Raw genomic sequence first — 12,061 nt, forward strand, 5'->3', positions numbered from 1 at the left:
GCCTCATAATAAGTGTAAGACTGAATAAAGGCTTGAATTCTCAAAACTGAAAAAGTAAAATACTTTGAAAGAATACACATGAATATTCTCATCAGTTTGAGAAAACATTCTTGAAGCATAATCTCAAAACCAAAACCACAAAGGAAAAAATACATTAAGTGAAAAGAGCCAGACTTGAAACTACATAATGTATGATGCCATTTTGTTTAAAAAAAAAAAAAAAACACTGAAGAGAGAAATGGTTGCAAGAAGAAAACGACTACAGGGACATTTTGGGGGGTGATTTAACTTCTCTGTATCTTGATTATGGTGAGAACTACATGACTTTGTGTTTGTCAAGACTCATAGAAGTATACACTTGAAGACCCGGCGCAGTGGCTCACGCCTATAATCCTAGCACTCTGGGAGGCCGAGGCTGGAGGATCATTTCAGCTCAGGAGTTAGAGACCAGCCTGAGCAAGAGTGAGACCCCCGTGTCTCTACTAAAAAAAAAAAGAGAAATAAATTAGCTGGACAACTAAAAATATATAGAAAAAATCAGCCAGGCATGGTGGCGCATGTCTGTAATCCCAGCTATTAGGGAGGCTGAGGCAGAAGGATTGCTTGAGCCCAGGAGTTTGAGGTTGCTGTGAGCTAGGCTGACGCCATGGCACTCTAGCCTGGGCAACAAAGTGAGACTCTGTCTCCAAGGAAAAAAAAAAAAAAAAAAGACTCATAGAAATATACACTTAGAAGGATCAATTTTACTTTATGTCAATTATACCTCAAAACCAAGCCAAAAAAAAAGGCAACTTACTTATAGAACATAATTTCACTTTTGTCTTTAATGAAGTACATCTAAATATACATTTATTTGCACATGTGTAGATATATTTCTAAAAATACATGTTTACCTACATGTGTATGCATATATCACACACATATATACACATACACACATATACAAACATATTTTTGTAATACTAAAAAGATCTGTAAGGAAATACACCAAAATCTTAACAGAAACCATTACAGGTATTTCTTCTCTCATTTATATTTTCTAATAGAATACAATGGTCATGAACTTGTACAACAGAAAAATAATTAGCATATGTATTTATGTAACCAAAAATTGTATTTTCTTCATTTTCTACAAGCAATAAATTGCTCACCAGCCCATGAAGGATATGAAACCACTTCACTCAGCTTCTTTCTAGTGTCCACCAGTCAATCCTAGCCGACTTTTCCCTCTCGTAGTTTAACCCAGATTACCACTGACAGTTTAGCAAACCTCCATGAATGGTGAACAACTCTGTACTCCATTCTTCTCAGAGTGTGACTCAAATTTGGGGAAACCATGAATCCTTTGGGAATCCAGCAGAAAATACAAACTGCTTCTTAAAATCATGTTTTTAAATGTATAAAATAAAATGTACAGGAATATGACAAAAACTGATTATACTGAAATACAGTTATAAAATTGTTAAAACATGTAATCCCAGCACTATGGGAGGCTGAGGCAAGAGGATCCTTTGAGGCCAAGAGTTCAACACCACCTTAGGCAATAAAGCAAGACCCCATTTCTAAAAAAATTAAAAAACCCAAAAAACCAGCCAGGTGTGGTGGCGCAGGCCAGTAGTCCCAGCTACTCGGGAGGCTGAAGCAGGAGGACTGCTTGAGTCCAGGAGTCAGAGGCTACAGTGAGCTATACGATCAGGCCACCGTACTCCAGCCTGGACAACAGAGCACGATCCCATCTTTCAAATAAACAAAAAAATTAAAACAAATTCATGATATAGTAATACGTGTTCTTCATTAATGCATTAAAATTAAGAACTAATGGCAACTGTCGCCTGTATACATGATTCAAACAAATACTAAAATTCACTATTAGCCATTTTCTCCATCTCAGTTATTAGATCTTTTGCATTCTATTTAAAAAAAAAAAAAAAATGCCCAGGGAGAAAGAAAAATGGCCTCCAAATGACATTAGATTTTACTGCAATTCACTCAGTCAGAAGCTCTGAAGAAAATCGAGTCCCTGGTAATCTGATCCTAGAATCCCTTACATCTTTCTTAAACAGACAAGCATCTTTAGGCTCAGCTACCTGACCCATGTTGAAATAAAATGGACTCAGAGAACTAACTAGAACCAAAAGTTTACAGGTTAAAAGAGACACAGAGAATGCTACAATGTGGTCAAAGATTAAGACATGAAATAACTGTATCTAGTTTTTTGCTTTAAAATAACTTTGATTATGATTTTCTTAGAAAACTTTGTTTACAATTTTGAATGAATACTACATTTATAATGGCATAAGGTTTATCATGAAATGTTACAGTATATATGAATCTTACCAGGAGAATTTTTCAAAGGAGAAAAATTGGACTGTTATTTAGACATATACTTTAGAAAATAACCAGTAATAAAGAGTTCTTATTATCAAATTTCTCACCAAAAAAACTTATAAACTTATATTATTTCCCATGTTTAGAATAAATTACTTTGATATTCCACCAAAGTAAAACATCAACATATATATATATTTTTAATACTAAATAAAACTTTGCACAAAATAAAAGTGAAAATAAAAGGAGAACAAAGAAGTTAGCAGTATAAATCCATGTTAGATCAATTCCGCAAATTATCCTGACAAAACAAGTATCAACTTTGCCTATTACAATAAATCACAGCATATAAAAATGTTTTTAAATGCTATTGATAAAAAATAAACATTAAAATACATTACTACATGAATATTAAACTATAAAAAGCAAAATTAAAAAAATCTTCACCCCATAATTAGCAGAGATCTAAGGAAACAGGACATAGATGCTGAAAATGGGTTTACTGTGTCCCCAGAATTATAGAGCAATGTGTCACAACTGACTCAAAATCATACCCTAAAACTATTCCACATTGGGGTATATACCACAAGGAAATAATCTCACCTCAAAAATTAGAAACTTAAAGATATATCCATCAATACTACATATGATGGCAAAGAAAAGGTAGAAATAACAAGGCAATGGGAAATAAAGCAACATAAGTGAACTAAAGACATGAAAAATATAAATAGACTAGTATCAATAGAAATGAATATGTGAAATAATCAGAAATACAAAAAGAAAAACATACCCTAAACTGTAAAGAGGTACTTCTATATAATAACAAAGCCTGAAAGAACTATGTAAATCATTACAGATAAAGATTAACATTCACAGGTTTATTTTTCTGAAAATTACTTGAAAGGACTGTTTTTAAATATTGTATTGCCCCTAAAGTACAAATGTTTGGCCGGGTGTGGTGACTCACACCTGTAATCCCAGTACTTTGGGAGGCTAAGGCAAGAAGATCACTTGAGCCCAGGAGTTTGAGGTTGCAGTGAGCAGTGATGACACTACTGCACTCCAGCCCAAGAAACAGTGAGATCCTGTCTCCAAGAAAAAAAAGTTTGCGAAAAGGCAATTTGCCAAAGCCAAAATTGCTCTGCTCTTGCTATATTAAAAACCTCCTTAGAAGAAACACCAATGAAAAACAACCTTCATAGGCATATACCTAAGGTGTGCATTCTTTGCTACTCCTAAATGGTTATGCCAAACTGTAGAAATCATTTGGTATTGGATATTCTAGTAGGATACTTCCTGCCAAATTTGGGGATTTCTACTAATAAAAGCAGGCCAAAGAACATAAATCTGTAACAAAATAATAGAAAAACTAGAATTACTAAGAAATTTTTCCTAGAAACAAGCTGTTACGTACAATAAAAATCTCTGAGCTTCACAGTGCTATATTCAATTCAAAGAGAGCCCCTAAACCAGGCACAGTGGTACACACCTATAAATCTATCTACTAAGGAGGCTAAGGTGGGAGAATCAATTGAACCCAGGAATTCAAGACCAGCCTGGGCAAGAAGAACCTGACTCAAGAAGAAAAAACAACAACAAAAGAGCACGTATTACAAGTATCACACTGTATATTATTAGGTATTACATATTTATTTTTAGTGTATTACAGAGCTTAATGTCTTTGCCAGGGAAAAAGGTATACCATTTTTAATTAGAAATTATACCGAATAGAAACAGTTAACACAATCTTAAATAATACTAAAGAAATGGCACAAGGGCTAATAAAATTACTGTGGATAAAAATCAAATTCACACTAAAACTTGAACACTACTTTCAAAATATTCATAAATTAATGATTAGTGAATCCTCTACTCTCTGGCTAAGCTGTTCCAATTCAGGTCATACTGTCAAAACCCATCCCCTTCAAAGGTAGTGGCAAGAAGTTTTTTTTTTTTTTTTGAGACAGAGTCTCACTCTGTTGCCCAGTCTAGAGTGAGTGCCGTGGCGTCAGCCTAGCTCACAGCAACCTCAAACTCCTGAGCTCAAGCGATCCTCCTGTCTCAGCCTCCCGAGTAGCTGGGACTACAGGCATGCACCACCATGCCCGGCTAATTTTTTCTATATATATTTTTAGCTGTCCATATAATTTCTTTCTATTTTTAGTAGAGATGGGGTTTCGCTCTTGCTCAGGCTGGTCTCGAACTCCTGAGCTCAAACGATCCGCCCACCTCGGCCTCCCAGAGTGCTAGGATTACAGGCGTGAGCCACCGCGCCCGGCCAAGAAGTCATACAAAGAAAACAACCTATGTCTTCTTGTTATTTGAAAGATATTATTAATACTACTATCTCAATTATGGAGGCAGGCAGCAGAGTTGTAGAATAGCTGATTACAGCAACTATTTAACCAATTCCAAAGCTAAAAATATTTTTTATCTTTTATATAATATTAATCCTAAGCAAAATCAACCATGGGTTTCTGTGTATTGTATATTTAAATTTAAAAGAAAATATGCCCAAGAAACTTTATTTCTTAAAGATACCATATTTTTGCATTGGTAATAGTGTAGAGCTTCCAGAATTCTCAATTTCTTGCTGGTGGAAATACAAATTGGTACAACCACTTTGGGAAACAATTTGGCATTAGCCAGTTAGTAAGCCAGCTAGGGCATTAAAATAGGGATGTCCTATGACCCAGCTATCCCACACCTAGGGATATATCTAGAGAAACTAATGAAAATGGGTATCAGGGTACATGTAAAGAAATATTCATGGCTGTATTATCTTAATAACCAAAAACTGGAAACAATCCAACTGCTTATTAATAGAATGGATCAATAATTTTCATATACAGAAAATTTTCCTACACAGAAATAAAAAACTAAAGCAACACAAGCTGGATGACTCGTATAAATGACACTGAATGAAAGATAACAGAAAACATACAGTTTGATTCCATTTATAAAAAGCTCCAAAGCAGACAAAACTTGATCACAGGTAGTCACTGGGTTGCAGACGAGGTACATCCCTGAAAACATCTTTAGGTCGGATTTGTGTGCAACTCCAATTCCTGATGAACAGTGCATATACAGTAATAATAATAATATAATGGCTCATATGTGGTAATAATAATACAGTATAATACTATAATAATGGTAATACTCCTGCACTATAATAGTATGTTACAGAAACTATTATGTTCTTTATTTTAATTAAAATGGACAGAACACAAAAAACAAACTCATGCAAAAAGTTTAGATAGGAGATAGGAGAAATTTCAAAAAAGAACATTAAAGGTTAACACTCACCTAATGTTGCATAAACATTAGGCTAACAGGAATGTTATATTTATTTTGATCTTCTAACCAAATCAATAATAACCTTTCCATTTCAATAATTAATCCACTATGCTACTTAGAAATAATTGATGCTTTCACTGGAGCACTGCCTTTCACATGTTCCATTATTCTCACTTTATCCTTTATAATTGTTCCAATAGTTCAGCAACTGAAGCCTAATGCTTTCCCAGTGAATTATGGCATCTGGCCTTTTTCTGAAGGCTTAATTATTTCTACTTTCATTTCCAATGTAATCAGCTTTCTCTTCACTGCAGGCTCACCTGGTCTTGCAGTGGACTTTCACTTTGGAGGCATGGTCACAAGGGTAAACACACACTAACAAAACCGAATAAAAAAGTTGGGACGAAAGTGATGCTATGCCTAAGTGACCATATAAACAACAAGACTGGCCACTAGTGTAAAAATGCTGTGCCAATGAACCACTTATGCCATGAGGTTTGGTTACATGCATGGAAGAAACCAGGAGCCAAATTATGGATTTAATTATTTAATTGCAAATTATCCTTATGGGGCACTTTGGGTGCCTGTTCTTAAGTACAGAATGCCAGGGTCATCAGTAACCTGGGGATTGCCTATATATTAGTCTAGAGAAGTAGACATGGATGGCAAAACTATAAAAGAGAAGCAGGGAAATGTTTTCAAAAGGTAGATAGTACCACCACTGGGGGGAGAGGAAAGGCCATGAAATGTTTTACCTTTTAGAACTGAGAGGTGACACACAGTTTTTGTTTTAAAATTATGTGTTGAGCTCTACTTCTAAGTTTTATGTACTTTTACACACGTACATTTTAAATCCTTCCACCCCACCCACCTCCAAAAAAATTTAAAGACAAAAACAAGCAACTATTCAGGAATTGGGGTAAAATATTCATTGCCTTGGTACTAGTTACATTCTTATTCTACAGAGTAGAAAGAACATAAAAAAAATACTGCTGCAAGAAAGAAAACCTCTAAAAATTTTGACAGTGAAAACTCCAGCTAACTAGTGAATTTTCATTTAAGATTTCTACCTAAAAATAATCTATAAAATCAATGATATTTGGTACTTGCTGACCAATATAACTTGAAGGATCTCTTGAAAATTTTAAGGTAAACCCATATGATTAAGCAAACTAAGATTAATCATTAGGTATCAAGTTTATTTATCTAGCAATAACTTAACTGACTTGTTCAACTATTACGGCTATTTAAGAACTATCAGACATAAAGCTACAATTTTCAAATAATAAAAACATAGAAAACAGTTTCCTTAACATGATCATTCTTTCACAACTCCAGAGTAATGGAAATACCATTCAGGAAACATACTGGAAGAAATTAGCCGGCTGTAAGCAAGAGTGATTAGGAACTATGGAGACAACTGGAAAGAATGGCCACCCCCCAGAGGACAGCAGAAAATGAGACACTCAGCTGCAGTTAAGTGCTACCATGCAGGAATTCCAGATAAGTAATGCCACATCTTCCAATTTTTCAAGAGCAACCAAAAATAAAGCTTTTTGCATGAAATTTTCCTGACTTCCAAAACACTATACAAGCCAAATAAAGTGTACATCTGTATATTAAATATACAAGCAGCCAGTGTGTGAACCCAGCTGTAGGAGCATCTCATGAACACCACCAAATATAAACTATCCATAAGTACTCATACACAGACTTGTGACTGGATGTTAGACAAACAGGCAGTGACTGAATACACAAAGTACTGTGTTTTTATTGCATATATACCATATGTATAATAGAAACGTGGTGCTCAAAAAAAGCAGAGCAATTAAATCTTTATTAAAAGAGTAATAATGGAAAACTATGATTCCTATCAAGTAGATTAATTCTTCAGCAACAAATGACTCATATAAAGATAAAAGGCATATGATTTATGTCTGGGACATCCCTTACTTTATTATCCCAAGATAAAGTTTATTTAGTGAAGTCATCTAAAAACGTTCCAAAACCTGCAAATCCCACATGAAAATGACTAAATTCAATTTGGGGTAGACTGGAAAGATCCCAAAACTTTTCTTACTTGGGTAATCTCAATACTCTACACTTCTCAAGCCACAGAATGGATAAGTAAAAATTTTCCCCTCATTAATTTTTCATAATCATCCTAGTTCTTCCTTCAGATCATTTATTTCTCAAAATCTACAGATATTGGGAAATAAATAAAAGCTGGTCTACTCAACTAAAAGGAACACTACAGTGGACACTAGAAATTTTACTTATGACATTTTTAAAATTCTCTCTGACATTATCATTTACTATCCACCCACCACCAAGAAAGAAAAAGAAAATGGCTTGCGCCTCCTTGCTCTACTGTTAGCTATATTTAATAGGTTGAACTATATGAAATTACAGATATTCAAGTATTTTTTTACCTTAATAAAGAAGAGGTAACTTCATATGATTCTAGTAACACTTAAATACTCAAGCAAATAGACGCCACATGTGTTATATTATGGACGCTGTCAGCACTGGGTTCAAGACTGAGTTATTTTTCTTTTCTTATTTAGTAACTGGCCAATAGAAATCATTAGCTGTTTTTACCAGTTTTAACACTGGAATGCCTACCACAGATTAATAAAAATGCTAACAACATAAAAAAACCATAAAGGAATAAAACCAAAAACCACTTGTCCTCCAAAAATGTCCAGGCATAAAAAGTAAACCATATGTGCATCCTTGGGGGCCAGAGAGTGAATTGTTGTAAGCAGAATTCTAAGATGGCTTTCAATATTCCTGTCCTTAGTGTATACACCCTGTACAATTCTCTTCCCTGAGATGGATGGGATGAGTGAATATGATGGACTATCATTCCTGTGACTAGGTAATTAATCAGTTCACTATGAATTAATCAAGAGAGATTATCTGGGACAGGCCTGAATTTAACCAGGAGAGGCCTTTATCAGAGATGTTCTCCTGCTGGCCTAAAAGACTAAAGAAACCTGCCATGTTATGAGAGGGCTACATGTCAAGGACCTGAGGGTGGCCTCTAGAAATTTCCCCTCTAGAGTAACCCCTAGCCAACAGCCAGCAAGAAAATAGGGACCTCAGTCCTACAATCGTAAGGAACTGAATTCTTCCAACAATCTGAATAAGCATCATGGAAATGAACCCCAAGATTTACGTGAGATTATAGCCCTTGCCAACACACCTTAACTTCAGCCAAGTGAAACCAAGAGCAGAAGACCCTGCTAACCAGTGCCTAGACCCACAGAAACTGTGAGATAATAAATGGATGTTGTTTTAAGCTGTTAAGTTTGTGGTAATTTGTTATACAGCAATAGAAAATTAATATACCAGCAGGAAAGAATTTACGTGGCAGAGGAAACAGGTACAAGACCCTGAGGTCTTGATAAGGTCAAGGAGCTGAAGGCCATGTGACTAAAGTGTTACAAGAGGAGAGGAGGCTAGTAAATCATGAGGCTAAAAAGAATTGGTTGGCAGCAGAAGCTATTATTACTTACAGTCTTGTAGGCATGGTAAGGACTTTGGATTTTATTCTAAGTGGACTGTGACCAGATCTGATGTTTTCCAAAGATCATTTTGGTTGCTCTGTGAGAAAAAGAACTGAAGAGTCCAAGAATGGAAACAGGCAAATTAGTTTAAAAGCTATTGTGCCAGGCACAGTGGCGAGGGCCAGTAGTCCCAGCTACTTGGGAGGCTGAGACAGGAGGACTGCTGGAGCCCAGGAGTTCAGGGCTATAGTGCACTATGACCATGCCTGTGAGTAGCCACTGCATTCCAGCATGGGTAACACAGCAAGACTCCCCCTTTCTCAAAATAAAAACAAAAAAACCTATCACAATAATCTTGGCCACAATTGATAGTGGCTTACAACACAATAACAATTAAGATGACAATAATTGGGCCAGTTTGGGTTTTATCTCAGAGGCAGTGCCAACAGAACTTGCTATTGATTTGACTGAAGGGGTGGGACAGAAATGACTGATTCATTAATTTAACATATATTTATGGAGAACTTTATGCCAGGCATTGCTCTAGGTGCGTGGAATATATCAGTGAATAAGACAGACTAAAATCTCTGCCTTTGTGAAGTTTACTTTTGGTTACCCTTTTTCCTAAATCTATTCTGCCTCTAATCCTTTCTAACGCACAGTAATACAGGCTGAGCATCCCAAATCCAAAAATCTAAAATGCTCCAAAATCCAAAATTTTTTGAGCACTGACATGACGCTCAAAGGAAATGCTCATTTGGAACATTTTAAGGTTTGGATATTTGGATTAGCAATGCTGAACCGGTATAAGGCAAATATTCCAAAATCTGGAAAAATATCTGAAACCCAAAACACTTCTGGTCCCAGGCATTTTGGATAAGGGATACTCAACCTATACTTCCACCTACCTAATATTTCAAGCCATAAACTTCAACACCATCCCTGATTTTCACCACTTTCATATGCACTATATAATTTAATTGTTGTATCTACTATTATTTCTTTCAGCTACAATGTAAAGTTTTAGATGTCTATTAGATATCGAAATGGAAGCAATAAGGAGCCTGTTGAACATATGAGAGTAAGCTCAAGAGAGGGGTCAGGGCGAGAGAATAGAGAATCCACAGGTAGGTTCATTATCCACATTCCAGGGAGCATCTAAGCTAATTATCAAAACTAGGGAATGAAAAAATGAAAAAGTTTGAAATTTATGAACACGAGAGAGAACACAAAAGCCAAAGCCAAAATTTATTTCTGGATCAATGTGGTCAATGTTAAATTGCTGAATACTCAAGACTATGCTCACTCTATGTAATCAATATGGTTTATTTCGATACTTATAATTCTAAAAGAAAAAAACAAGATTATCAGAGAATAAATCAGTAATGTCCTAAACTAAAATTAAATCAAAGTCAGAATCTCAGAATTTCAAAATGTAGGCAAAAAGGTAACTAAAGGACAATCAAACCAATTTCAGCAGTCCCAGGATCAATACAGACCTAGTCACAGAGGAGATATAAAAAACAAGAATTTATTTATTTTTTTAAAGTAATGGGGGCCGGGAGTGGTGGCTCACGCCTGTAATCCTAGCACTCTGGGAGGCCGAGGCAGGGGGATCACTTGAGCTCAGGAGTTCAAGACCAGCCTGAGCAAGAGCGAGATCTCGTCTCTACCAAAAATAGCCAGTCATTGTGGAGCACACCTATAGTCATGGCTACTTGGGAGGCTGAGGCAGGAGGATCACTTGAGTCCAGGAGTTTAAGGCTGCGGTAAGCTGTGATGATGCCAGTGCACACTTTACCCAGGGCGACAGACTAAGACTCTGTTTCAAAACAAACAAACAAACAAAAAAATAATAAATAAACCAAAAATAAAAACTAGGAATGGGTCTGTTAATGTTAGGGCAGAATCAATTAGATATGAATCCTAATTTCACTATGTCATCATAAACAAATTATGTGATAAATGCTATAGGATATGTATTTAAGGTATTACTGAAAACCAGAAGTAACTAGGTCTGAGAATCAAGAAAGGCTTGGTGACATCTGAGTTATACCTTGAGAACTAACATGGTTCAGTTCAGACCAAGAATTAGAGACAGTATTTTTAAAAGAAAATTAATGAGTGCCAAGAAGCTGTGAGTCAGCTGTTTGAACATTGTATTTGTAAAAAAATAAATAACCCATTTGGGCACAAGTAACTACATCCTTAAAATGTATTTTATCTATAAGAACATTTTTTAAATGAGAAGTTGCTTATGCTATAATTTTATGTCAAGAAAGCAGGATGGGAATTTGTGATACATTGATACCAACTGTATTTTTTTTTTTTTTTTTTTTTTGAGACAGAGTCTCACTCTGTTGCCCAGGCTAGAGTGAGTGCCGTGGCGTCAGCCTAGCTCACAGCAACCTCAAACTCCTGAGCTCAAGCGATCCTCCTGTCTCAGCCTCCCGAGTAGCTGGGACTACAGGCATGCGCCACCATGCCTGGCTAATTTTTTCTCTATATATTTTTAGCTGTCCATATAATTTCTTTCTATTTTTAGTAGAGGTGGGGTCTCGCTCTTGCTCAGGCTGGTCTCGAACTCCTGAGCTCAAACGATCCGCCCACCTCGGCCTCCCAGAGTGCTAGGATTACAGGCGTGAGCCACCGCGCCCGGCCTGTATTTTTTTTTTTAAGTACACAGCAAAACAACTACAAGGAACATGTCAAAATGGGTGGCATAAACCTTTCGTTAGCAGGATCATGGGTCATGGTGTTCCTGTCATATTTTTCTCTGAGTTTCAACTTTTCTAACAGGTACATACCAATTTTATAGTGAACAAAATCTGTTATATAGAACTTGGTAGAGTGCTTTCCAGATTGGCCTATAAATCTGTATTTGAGCCAAGGAGGTTCATGCTATTCTCTGTGCCTCTGCAGCC

The 12,061-nt window shown here is 36.0% G+C and overlaps 1 protein-coding gene across 15 annotated transcripts in view; it reads right to left on the reverse strand.

The window, feature by feature from the left end:
* Window positions 1-12,061, reverse strand: part of EIF4G3 (eukaryotic translation initiation factor 4 gamma 3) — a 315,623-nt gene that overhangs the window by 204,889 nt on the left and 98,673 nt on the right. The gene's annotated exons all lie outside the window — the stretch shown is intronic.

This window comes from Eulemur rufifrons, chromosome 8 (assembly GCF_041146395.1).
Source record: "Eulemur rufifrons isolate Redbay chromosome 8, OSU_ERuf_1, whole genome shotgun sequence".
Taxonomy (NCBI): domain Eukaryota; kingdom Metazoa; phylum Chordata; class Mammalia; order Primates; family Lemuridae; genus Eulemur; species Eulemur rufifrons.